This window comes from Loxodonta africana, chromosome 10 (assembly GCF_030014295.1).
Source record: "Loxodonta africana isolate mLoxAfr1 chromosome 10, mLoxAfr1.hap2, whole genome shotgun sequence".
Taxonomy (NCBI): Eukaryota; Metazoa; Chordata; class Mammalia; order Proboscidea; family Elephantidae; genus Loxodonta; species Loxodonta africana.
Genome location: NC_087351.1, coordinates 70,185,132 through 70,194,352, shown reverse-complemented (window position 1 = coordinate 70,194,352; position 9,221 = coordinate 70,185,132).

The following is a 9,221-nucleotide window of genomic DNA, read 5'->3' as shown; positions in this document are numbered from 1 at the left end:
GCCCCGGTCTCGGGACCGAGCGGGGGAGATACGCTGATCCGGGTGCGCAGGGCGCAGAGGGCAGGAGCGAAAGTGATCAGGCGCGCGGGGCGCCCGAGTGGGCGGGGCCGGCCGCCCCGGGGTCCTTCCCCTGGACTCGCCCTCAGCAGTCCCGGGGCTGGGAGTCTAACTGCGGGGCTTCCAGGTGCCTGCTGATGCCGCAGTGGACCCTGAGAAAAGAAGTACATTCAAAAGCTTTTATTTTTGGAGTGCTACGGCTGCTAACCAAGAGGTCGGCAGTTCGAATCCGCCAGGCGCTCCTTGGAAACTCTATGAGGCAGTTCTACTCTGTTCTGTAGGGTCGCTATGAGTTGGAATGGACTCGACGGCAGTGGGTTTCTTTTTGTTTTTTTGGAGTAACATTTACTGAGCCTGTACTCTGCCATTTGCTTTGCCGGTTATTTAACCATCACAAGAAATACTGAGAGCAAATGTTATTTTTTTACGTATGTAGAAACCGAAACTCAGAGGGATTAAGTAATTTTCCCAGTGCCCCACAGCGGAGACAGGATTGGACCCTAGGACTTTATAATTACAAAGCCTGTATTACTGATGCTGTTCAAAAATAGAGATTAATATGTACAGGCAACTTTACTTGGGAGTCATTCTGAAAGTTTTTGTTTTAGTCCATAAGAAAGCAATTAAAATAGCATCTACACATCTTTCCATCTTTGGAGGAGTAGTCAGGGTGGTTTAGTGGAAGGAACATTGAACCAAGGATTCCTGTCCACTCTAAATTGAGGGGCTGTGTAACTCCAGAATAGTTACTAAACCTGTCTGCCAGTATGCACACACAATAGGAATTCTATAACAATGAAACTTTTACAACTTTATCGTTTCACAGCTCTGTTTTTTTTCTGCTGAAGTTGTTAATGAAAACTACAGTTAGAGGGGTAAGTTGCTGCCTTGTCCCCATAATTATAGAAAAAGGAATGGCTTGTTTCCCCCCAATATATCTTTTTTACTTTTTGTAGATGCCTGAACCTCCTGACGATGGATAATGGATAATCTCCATAATAAGTAATAAGACTGTATAGTGCAGACACTTAGACAATGTGGTATTAGTAAAGTCCACATTCAAGTCTGAATGATTGATGATCTTCCTGAAAGCAAGTTGTGGGAGGTAAAACACTGAAGTTGGAGATGGGATGAGGAAGAGAAGAGTGGGGAAAGATTGAAGCATGTGGCTTAGTAGGATCAGAGGATTTGAACAGGAATCCTCATTTGGGTTTCTGTTCTGCCATTTTCTGTCAAGTCTATAATACCTCTGATCATCTGATTTCTTACCTGCAAACTGTCCTGCTACTCTACAAGGTGTATGTGAGAATCACTTGAGATTATATTTGTGAAACTATTTCGAAAATTTGAGTTAATACTATCCTTCCTGTATTTTCCGTTACATCTCACCAGCTAAATGTTGCTGTTGTCCATGAGTCTTCCCTTGAACCTTTTCTCATCTTACCATACACCCTTTGCTTTGACGGTATTTTCCACTCCTGTACATAGAGCTGGAAACAGTGGTAGTGGTTAAGTGGCTAGGCACTCCTTTGAAACTCTTTGGGGCAGTTCTGCTCTGTCTGTAGGGTCCCTATGAGTCGGAATCCACTGGACGGCAATGGGTTTTTTTTTTTTTTTTTTTGGTACATACAGTTGGAGCTGATATTTGTTGAGTTATATTTGCTAGCTCTTTGCCATATATAATCCCATTTATTCCTCACAACAGCTTTATAAGTATTATTATCTCCATTTTACAAATGAGGAAACTGAGACATAGAGAGGTTAAATAATGTGCCCAAGGTCTCTCAGCTGGTAAGTGGTAGGGCAGAAAATGGAACCCAGACAGTCTGGCAGTTTGACACCAGACCCCAAACTACATTGCTTTATTATAAAGTAGTTATACATTAATTCAAAGGATTGTATTTTGTTATAGAATTGTAGACTCTTAGAATCTGAAGAGATATGATAAGCTTTCAAGTCTAAACTCCAACCTAACAAAACTTTCTTGTCCATCTACCGACATAGTCCCAGTGATGACAGAGGGCTTATGATTAGCTGGAATCTGTAGGACTGAAGATCTATTTGATACATTTAGGGGTAAAAAAAAAAAAAAGGGAAATGCTATAAAGATAAAAATCATTTTAAAGGAGTCCACCTCTTCCAGCAGCTTGGTATAATGGACCTGAATTTAAGTCCCAGATCTGTTAGCTGACTGACCTCAGGCAACTCCACTGAACTCTCTGGGCCTTATTTTTCTCATTTGTAAAATAAGGAAGATGAACGAGCACTAATAATCTAAACTAGGTAAAACCGAAATGTGAGCATCCTTAACTCACACCTTTGTTCTCACCTTTCCTTCCCCTCCACCCCTCAAGCTAGGCATTCTCTGTCCTTCCGACTGTTACGCATGATTGTGGTTTTCATGCCACTAAAGAGCCCGTACACCCACTTCTGAAATATCTTTATTTTGTTGATGTGCTCTTTAAGTTACAAAATACCCAAAATGTGTCTAAAGAGCTTATGGTATGATGAGACTCAACTCCTGTGCTCCAACTGCTGTGCTTTATTAATGTGTAACAGTGGTTTTTGTTTGTTTTCATTCATCCAAAACCCAAACGTGTTGCTGTCAAGTTGATTCCAACTCATAGCAACTCTATAGAACAGAGCAGAACTGCCCCACAGGGTCTCCAGGAAGCGGCTGGTGGATTCAAACTGCCGATGTTTTGGTTTGCAACCATAGCTCTTAACCACTGCGCCACCAGGGCTCCGAACTTGTCCCTAAATTTGAAACTTTATACTTCTCTGTGTTAAATTTCCTCTAGTTAGTATGGGTTCATCATTCCAGCCTTTCTATGTCATTGAAAAAAATGCAAGTATTTTGAATCAAGAGCCTGGCATTCAGCCTATTAATTATAGTATCACCTACACATTTGGGAGGCATGCTTTCAAGATTTTCATTCTTGCAGTAAGTATATTGTTGAGTGCCATCAAGTCAATTTCAACTCAGAGACCCTATATAGGCCAGAGAACTTCCCCATAGGGTTTCCTAGGTCGCAATCTTTACAGGAGGAGATCGCCAGGTCTTTTCTGCCAGAGTGGTTTGTGGGTTGGAACCGCGGACTTTTCAGTTAGCTGCTGAGTGCTTAGCCATTGTGCCACTAGGGCTTTGCTAAGCCCAGAAACTACAAGAGTAGAAAAAAATGGTCTCTGTTTACAGACTGTATTTAGGAACTAAACCAAACCAAACCTGTTGCCATCGAATCGATTCCAACTCATAGCGACCCTAAAGGACAGAGTAGAGCTGCCCGTAGGAGCATCTGGTGGATTCAAACTGCCAGCGTTTTGGTTAGCAGCCATAACACTTAACTGGTACACCACCAGGGTTTCCACTGGGGAAACAGACACATAAAATAATAAGTACTATACTCGAAATATATGGAATGTGTTAAAGAACAGAAGAAAGGACCAATTAATCATTTTCTTGCCTAGAAAGTGGTCAGGGAAGCTTCAGGGAGGAGGTGTTCATCCATTCTTGAATTCGGGCAGATATTCTGAAGGACTGAGGGTACAGCTATAAAATTACTGGCCTCAAGGACCTTAATAGTCCCATGGGGAAAATCAGACTGTTCTAAAACTATTGCTAAAAGCTAATGCTTGAATGAACGTGGTGCTTTAAGAGCACACACAAGGGAGGTGGGAATAAGAATATACAATAGAGGGCACAATAATGAACTCTTATCTAGAAGCTTACTTGCAGTTTTCCAATCTGAAGCTACAGGGAGTGCATTCTAGGCTGAGACAACTGCATGTAGCAAGAGTTTATATGAATTTGCTAAGACTAGAGGGGTAAGGTTATGCTTTCAGTTAGCGGGAAGTTAATAGGGCTAAATCATTAAGCACCTTACTGATGTGCTGGGGAGTTTGGACTTTATCCTATAGGTATTGGTAACTGTACACAATATTTTAAGTAAAAGGGAGACAATGTCATGTTTCTGTTCAGTTCGGTCTCTTGAAGTGGGGTAGACCAGGATGAAATGGAGGGGCCTGAGACTAGTGAAAAACCAATTTGCAAGCTATAGTAACAGTCTATGAGAGAAATGACCACCTGAACTAAGACAATGGCACAGCAAGGGAAGGGAAAGATTTTAAAGAAATTGGAAAGAGATCCTAATGAAGACAAAATATAGACATTTTAGACATACAAAAGCTGGAAAAAAATCACCAGCAGACCTGGCTTATAAGAAATGTTAGAGGAAGTTCATCAGGTAGAAGAAAATAATACCAGTGATCTGAATATACACAGAGGAACGAAGAACTTCAGAAATGGTAACTATGCTGATAAGTATAAAAATTTTTTTCTTATTATTTAAATCTGTTGGGAAGATAATTGACTTTAAACAAAAACGATAACAGTGCACTGTGGGGTTTATAGTATATGTAGAAGTAAAATGTATGACAGTGAAGCACACAGACTGGGAGGGGAGAAATAGAAGCATGCTGTTTTAAGTTACAATTCAGTAGAGAAATAGCTAGTGCTGGAACAATTGGACATCATATACAAAAACAAACAAAACCTTTGCTTATTATCTTTCACCATATTAGGAGTTAACTCAAATGAATTGTGAATCTAAATTTAAAACCTAAAAGTATAAATTATAAAACATTTAGAAGACAACAGGAGAAAATTTTTGCGACTTTGGGTTAAGCAAAGATTTCTTAGAGATGACATCGGAAGTGCAATTTCATTTTAAAATTAAGAACATCTCTTCTCAAAATTTATTGTTAAGAGTATGAAAAGATAAATGACAGACTGAGAGAAAATATTTGCAAATCACATGTCTAATATTGGTATTGAGACTGGTATCCAGATTATATAAAGGATTCTTAAAACTAAAGAAAACAAACAACCCAATAAAAATCAACAAAAGATTTGAACACACACTTCAACAAAGAAGATATCAGGATAGAAAATACACACATCAAAAAAAGCTCAATATCAATTGACATTGGGGAAATTCAAATTAAACCCGCAATGAAATATTGCTACATATCTATTAGAATGTCTAATATTAAAAAAGACTGACCACACCAAGTTTTAAAAGGTTGAGAAACACTGCTCAGGGGTGACTCCAAAGTATTCATCAGTAGTCATGGGATGAGGTTACTTAATAGGTTACCCACATGACTCCCTTTGTTTTTAAGGCTACCATGATAAACTTTGGTGAGGATATGGAGCAACTAGAACTCTCATACTCTGCTGGTAGAAATGTAAAAGGATACTACTATTTTGTAAAAATGTTTGGCAGAGGAGGAGAGGAGAGGACAGGGAGGGGAGGGGGCAAGGAGAGGAGAAAAAAAGATGAAAAAAATAGTACTAGTTCAGGAAATACAGAAAAAAGACTTATCTCCTTGCCATCTGTGAGGCAAGAAGGACTTTCAGTTGCATGTAACAGAAGCTTAACTGAAAACTGTCGCACTTGACAGAAAAATCCAAGGATAGAATAGACATCATGTATGGCTGGATCCTCTGTTCAAACAATGTGATCAGAGCATCTCCATTTTTGGGTTCTGTTTTCCTCTGGGTTGGCTTCATTCTCAGGCAGGCTCTCTACTTAGGAGATCAAGGTGGCTCCCAGAAATTCCAGATTTATAGCTACCAGTTTAGTCATGCCAAAGAGAGACAGCTTTTCTTCTTTTTTAAATTCCAGCATGTCCTGGTGCTGATTGGCCCTGCTTTAATCATATACCCACGCCCCATTTCTCTTATTAGCTAGGTCTTCTGCTCATTGATGGAGTGGGCTCAGCCCTACAATAACTAAATGACAGAAAATGGAAAAGTATAGTTTCTCTATTGAAAATTACAGTATTGTTTCCAGACGGAAGGGGAATGCAAGTTGGGCAAGTGTCCCCAGACTGCTCTTTTTACTTTCTCTTATCCAAAGCCTATTTAGCCACATTTCCACTGTATCTCCTCTGCAGGTTGTATAGCCAAAATGAAGATAATAACAAGCCCTGAGTCCGCGTTGATAAACTGCTCATTCTTAGTGACCAAAATCCTCAGAGCTGGCAGTTATTTATTGGACCTTCTTTAACTCAGAGACTGATGAAGGGATCAGAGTGGCTGGGAAGGTGACTTAATCTTAGACTTCTTCAATGTGCTGTAAAAGTTCCCCAATGTTTAATTGAAGAAGAGTTTTTGTCAATACCAGTGACTCAAGGAGTTGCATTTATAGCCAGAAACCTGGGAATCTCCTAGATCCTCCCATTAATCTTTTCCTGTCCTAATCATTTGTAAAGTCCTGTACAGTCAAGCTTTTCAGCATGCCTAGAATAAATTTTTATCTTCTCCATTCCTACTCTGCAACCAAGATTATGGCACCAACTGCTTAATTAGTCTCTCTGGCCTCTCCACAGTCCGTTGTTTGTACTGCAGGCAGAGTGAGCTCTCTAAAATATAAGTAGAATCATGACACTCATCGCTTAAATCTTTCAGTGATATTATGTAGTTTTCAATAAAGCAGCAGCTTTACAACCTGTCAGTAGTTTCCTACTTCCCATGTTGTTCATTTGGCCTAGAGTACCTTTATCTAGCAGCTTCTTTTGTCATTCCAAACTCTGCCGAAGCATCACCTCCTCTGGAAAGGCTTCCTGGACCCTTTTAGGTTTTCTTCATCTGGGTTTCTGTGGCATCCCATACGTATTATGGCACATTAAAATATTAAGCTTCATGGGGGCAGGAATCTTCGTTTAGTTTGCTGTTGTATCCGTAAAGCCTGGAACAGCACCTTGCATGTAATAAACCAAACTCATTGCCGTCAAGTCAATTCTGACTCACAGCGACCCTGTAGGACAGAGTATAAGTGCCCCATAGTTTCTGAGGAGCGTTTGGTGGATTTGAACTGCCAGCCTTTTGGTTAGCAGACATAGCACTTAACCACTATTCCACCAGGGTTTCCTTGCACATAATAGGTGTTAGATAAATATTTGATGAATGACTACCACTTATTAGTGTAAAAACTTACTGCCATTGAGTCGATTCTGACTCATAGTCACCCTATAGGACAGAGTAGAACTTCCCCATAGGGTTTTCAAGGAGCATCTGGTGGATTCAAGCTGCTGACCTTTTGGTTAACAGCCACAGCACCTAACCACTGTACCACCGGGCTCCTCTTAAACCAAAAAAACAAACCCACTGCTGTCAAGTCGATTCCGACTCATAGCGACCCTATTAGTGTAGAGTAATCCCTTATACTTGTGCCTTCACCCTGAGAGCAGGGGCTTTGTAAACCAGTACCTCGTGGAGGACCCAGTATGATACTTAGCATTTTCGAATGTATGACTGTGGCATGGAAAGGTGGCCAGCTGAAGTGCTCCCACTTTACCTTGTAACAAACTAGTAAGAGATAATAGCAAACTGCTTTAGACTCTGAGTATGTAGCTATCAATGTACATTCAGTAGTGTTTTTAAAGTTGACCCTCAAAGAACATTTCATGAATGCTCATGACACAGTGTAATAAAGCGTCAAATGATGAACCAGTGCTTATAATTAACTGTGTGTATAGTGTATGCCCTCTTAGGAAAGAGAAGTAATTCACTAGAGAATAGAACCAGGAACTGTGCTAAGGTTGGGACACATTCGGGCTGATTTATCACAGTCTTCATTTCTGTGGAACTCCGTAGGGAAAATTTATTGCTAACTGATAGATAATGGCAAGATCTTGAATTATCAGTCACAGAAACAGTTACCTACAACATATTTATACTTGAAAAGGCAGAGACAATTGACTAAAGTATTTAATAAAGATTTTAATAAACCATACATTGAGCGTGAGAATATTTGATGAACTAGCTTCCTGTTTCACTAATACTCTACTATAAATTATTTCACGCTCTGCCTGCAAATGGATGGCCAAAACTGGAAGTTTGGTGATTCCCCTATATTCATACTTAAGGCCAGTGACAGGTTTGGAATTGAACCAAAGGATTTGTATTTTTTGTATTGTCACTAAGATGAGAGATTGAGACATTTTTTTGTTTTCTCTATCAGATTCTTTCATTAGTCTCAAGCAGAAAAGTTTTATATTTTATTCTCAGAGGATAGAATAAATAAAAATGTTAAAGTTCACCTGACTTTTTAAAAAATAAATCTAAATTGAATTATTTAAGAGTGTCATCAGTTATAGTTCTGTTACTGTTAGGTCTTAATTTGCCTTCAAGGCAATAATGGAAGGAACACTATTCCTTAGATGTATGATCCATTTAAAGTTACATTATGGTTTTGTTGTGGCATCAGTAGGAAATAATAAATGCTAAAGAAAAAAGCTATTATCAGAGGATTGTTGATAAATTATACATCTTTATTATACAGAGTTCTTTTATTAACAATAGTAATCTTTTTTTTCCTTTTTCTAATTGTACTTTGGATGAAGGTTTACAGAACAAACTAGTTTCTCATCAAACAGTACACACGTTGTCCTATGACATTGGTTAACAACCCCACGACAATGCATCACTCCCCCTTCTCAATCCTGGGTTCCCTATTACCAGCTTGCCTGTTCCCTCCTGCCTTCCAGTCCCTGCCCAGGGATGGTGTGCCCATTTAGTCTTATTTTTTTTCCAAGGGCCTGTTCTATCTTTGGCTGAAGGGTGAACCTTAAGAGTAACCTCATTACTGAGCTGAAAGGGTGTCCGGGGGCCAAGTAATCACTCTTGATCATACACTATATACAGGCACAGAGTTAAAAACATTGTCTCACGTAATTCTCACAAATCCTCGTTAATCAATAAATGAAGAAACTCCTGCTGAGAAAGGTTAAGCAACTTGCATAAGGTTATATGACTAGTAGGTGACAGAACTTGGAATTGTTCTTCCTATTACCTCACACTGCCTTTTGAGAAAAATAATAGCTAAATTGTACATGTGGCACCCCTGAAGGGAAAAAATCTCCAGAGCCAAACCATTTAAATAAATGTGACAAGATATGTCTAAATTTAAGGAGTGTACTGAAGGGTGTGATTTGTTCTGCTGCAGAGAAACTATTCCCAGACAGTCTAGATTATGTCTCTAATCAATATGCTCTGTGAGGGAGAGATAATCCATTTTCTGAAAAAGATCCCACACATTTCAGCTGCAAATAGTTAATTAGTCATTTCATAGCCAGAAAGTGAAGAGTAATCCTTTAAT